Raw genomic sequence first — 4,608 nt, 5'->3', positions numbered from 1 at the left:
AAATTATAATATGAGATTCTCAGATTATTATTTACAAATCTAGGTACCTGACTTTCTCTTTGCAAGGTGGTTTCTCCATAAACTTGGATCAAATCAACTCATCAAAAAAGCATCTTCTGCTCAAGGTAAAACATCAGAGTCTGAAGGAACATCTCGATTTGATCTCTTTGGCTTGGGCTCATAGTTATAAACAAAAATACTGAAACCACGACAAGACAAACAAGTATATTGTAATTATGGGACATGCATATCTGATATTCCTTGTTATGGCCTGCACATCTACATGTCTTCCACTATGATTTAGTTGGATAGTACACACACATATGTTTTTTCCTATGGCTTTACATGGTTTTGTTTCTGCTCGGGTAAGTTGTTTAAATTTATTTCGAAATTTTCCATTTTGTTTGATATATGGTTATTTGATTAAGGTTGTGTCAAATTTTACCCTTTTTGCAAACTCTTTTTAATTATTATGTCACAATCACTAGGTCATAGTACCTATTACGGAGGAGGATGTTAAGAATGTAGTCTTTTTCATGCATCAATATAAGTCACTAGATCCACATGGGTCAAACCCGGCATTTTTAAAACGTATTGAATTATTTTCAAAAGATATGTTGTTCTATTTCATCAGATTTTCTTTGATACAGGACATGGGCCAAGGGAACTAAATCGTAGGCTTGTATGTCTGATGGTTAAACAACTGAAACATATGTAAGATCTTTGACCTATCTATCTTTATAATGTTCTGATGCGCATACTATCGAAGATGGTGGTGAATAAGTTCAAACTATGTTTAATCTAGACAGTGTCTAACAAACAGAGTGCTTTTAATGAAGGCAGGCTATTAGCTCATAATATAATGAATGCATTTGAAGTCAGAAGGGAAAAAAGGGCGTGGCTGGGTTAAGAATTGATATTTTAAGGCATAAGATAGGTTGGAATGGAGATTTATTGATATAACGGTTAAAGTTCTCGTTTACAACTTAAAAAACATTGGTACACTTTATTCTCTCCTTTTTACCATGTACGAGATTCAAGTATCCACCACTAGAACTCAATTTGTTAATTATATGGATAAAAAGGATTTTAACATATAATTGATTTTTTGAGATATATGTGTAAGTAAAACTAAATTGAACATAATTTGTCTCTCTAATTAATAACCACTCTTTAATTTTGATCAAATTTCTCCATTGCAAAGTACTACATTATAAAAAATTATAGCCTCCATAATACATGTATACAACACTCTATAATCCACCAGCATACCAGGAAAATTGTAATGTTTCTATCATCTCTACTATTTTCTTATTTATTTTAAATTTAGATTAATTTTAATTTCCATATTGTTAACCATGTTTATTAGATTTAAGGTTTAAGAAATCAAATACCATTACTCAGTTATCATATCACACATTACCATTCTCTTATAGAGGAACAAAAATAAATTGGGGATATTTTGATAAAGTTTTTGGAGAAAACCTTACCATTTAGCAATATCATTATATATCATTAAGGGTCAAGGTCTGCTCCAAAGAATGATGATCCAATGGTACATCAAGCATTTTCTTGGTGTTGGTGATATTGATGACAAAGTTGTTCTCAAAGACCGACAAGTTATTAATTTTTGATTATCTTGGAAAGTGTTTTTATATATTTCTACAATTTAACATAGTGTTATTATATGATTTTATGTGCGAAAATTCACAAGCGACAATATCTGATAGTGTTTATAATACATAAGTTGTATTACACAAAATGTGATCATATATTATTGATTCTAGCAAGCTACAATAATTATTGAATTCACTTTATATGTTGAAATATATGTGACCCTCCTAACCCTCCTAAGAGAGAGTCTTATTTATAATTTTTATATATAAACAAGAAGTCATGAGTTGCTTATGCAATGAGAGCCAAAAAAGGTGAAACAAATTGAACAGGAGATTTTGTACTCCTTCCATTCAACTTTTATCTGGTCTGAGAGCATCACTTGATCTAATTATCGAGGAAAGACTTGATAACATAATAGCAAGGCACACTTCCCTTGCAACAACAACATGTTAAATGCTTTGTTCTTATATGCAGCTTAAGCAAAACACTGAAAATACTTTTTGTTTGATTATGTATTCTTTGTGAGATGCATAGAAAGTAGAAATATGTTGAATCCTTTATTTGTAGATACAATATAAATATTACAAACCATGGCAGTCTATAGATGATTTAAGAATTACAAGTGAAATGATTTTAATTGTAGTCCATTTTTATTTCATCATCTAATTGCTTACACAATTTTAAGAATCGGATTATTCAGTACTCATCTCTGTTTTACATTTTTGGATATTGTGTGACTATATGTTCATATCACAGATTAATTTTGGACGCTGGGGGCTGAAAAACTACACTGAGAAAGATGAACGGTTTAGTCATATTAGTCATATTGGTACTGCCGTTATGGTACCTGCGTACATTGATAGTTGAGAAGTTATTAGAAGGGCATAGAAGGATACAACTGGATCTTATGGCTTGGACTTAATAAAGTAGCATGAAAGGATTCGAGGATAGATCATGTGAGAAATCTAAATGAGGTATATATTGTCATTTCTTATATTCAATGTTATAAATTTTGTTGCATCTACACATTGACCAGAGACAAGATTAATAGGAAAATATATTAGTTCCTCAATTCTCTTTGAGAAGCTTTAAGAAGCTTTAACAAAACTATGTCAAATTCATAATATCAGCCATAATCTTGTATCCTACTTCCTTTTGTAAGACCACACAATCACTCATAAACCAGACAAGTTATAAAATTTTCTCTATTTACCTCTTACTAACCATTTCGAAAAATAATGAAATATTTATAAATATTCTACTATAAACTTACAGGTGTTCTCTGTAGTTGCAAGTATGATTCTTAAGGATGTTAGTTACTTGGTACAACTTGGAAGTGGGGCTGCTGTAGCTTGTGCATACTTGGAGAACAACATGGCCATGATTCCATCCTCTGAATTACCCATTAGTGATTGCACCAACTATTTCTAAATCATTTTATGCTAAATACTATGCTATCTTATACCTCTAAAAATTTAATTTGATTAAATGTTGTTATTGTAATATTAATTTGTACATGACAATTAATTTCCTAATTATTGTGAGAGTTTTTAGAGTTAAATCTATTATAGTAGTACTTCTATTATTGTTAGTTAGGGTTGTAGTAGTACATATATTATTGTTAGTTGAGGCGAGTAGGCAATTTAAATATAATTTCACTAAATCAAATTTAAAACTCTGGAGAAAATGTCATTTTCAAGTTAAGTTTTTTATACCATGCTTACCACAATATAAAATAAATTTATAGAAACTCATTTTATTTATAATATAAAATAAATTATAGTAATGCTTGTTTACCTATGCTTGTAAATCAATACCCAATTAGTTTATATAATACATGGAGTAGACTTTGTTAAATTATATTTTTATAAAAAGAAAAAAATTGAAATTTGTAATAAGAAATTGATACTAAGATAAAAAAAACAATTTAAACTATATTGGGCCAATTGAAACAATTATATACAATTTTTCATGCAAAATAAAGTATATAAAAAGGCAGGTAAAACCCTAATATAGGTAAAGGGGGCCATGAAATAGTATTTTGGAGTTATTTGTATTCTCTATGAAAAAGTGTTTTGGTGCTACAAGGTTAAACACATCTTTAAATGAATTGGTGGAGGTCTAATCAAATGAACTGGTAGGGGACTAAGCAAATAAGGTTTAGAGGTTATCATGAATTGATGTTGGTTAACAAGATTAAAGTAATAATTTATATTTCCCCGTTTGTTCATTTTCCTTTCATATGTGTTTTTTGCAAAAACTTTTGGTAAAAATCAAACACTATAATAATATCTCATTTTCCTTTTATATATGTAAGTAAATTTATTATCCTTTCAATATTATATGTCAAAGTTAGAAAAAAATTCACTTACATTTGTATTAATATTTTTGTTCCTCATAAATAATCAAATACACCATATATTAAAAAATGAAAATTTAAAGAAAAAAAGCCCACACATTTTATATATTTTATGTTCATATTTGTTGAATTATACTAATCAATTTATTTTATGTTTGTGTGTGACCTTAAGTTCCAAAAACAATGAAGAAAATGCTGGATGTCCCTTCAGCTTCTCCTCTTCATCAATCTACCATGTAATGTTTCTTTGTTATTTTTTAACTTTTACCATGCCAATATATATCATAAATATAAATGCACATAGTACAAGTGGATTTATGTGGGGTATGTTTTTTATTTTTCTAATGTATATATGACAAACCACTCGAAATTACTTTGTGTTACCTAATAACACAAGAAATTTACTTATATATGGAGTTTCACATCTCACAAAGCCCCATCACTTTTTAACTTAATTTTACAAGACACCTGATTGAAAATGAGATTTCTTACTTGATAGTGGTGTAAGAACTTATATTTTCAATACATGAATAACTACTATAGATGCGTAACAATTCAAAAAGTATAGAGTTATAAGTTTTTCTCAAATCCAGTAGTAATATTGTAGGCCGTGTCATTGGTGGTGGTAATTT

The sequence above is a fragment of the Apium graveolens genome, chromosome 2, assembly GCF_009905375.1.
Source record: "Apium graveolens cultivar Ventura chromosome 2, ASM990537v1, whole genome shotgun sequence".
Classification (NCBI taxonomy): domain Eukaryota; kingdom Viridiplantae; phylum Streptophyta; class Magnoliopsida; order Apiales; family Apiaceae; genus Apium; species Apium graveolens.
The sequence above is the reverse complement of the archived record's forward strand: the minus strand, read 5'-3'. Positions refer to the sequence as shown.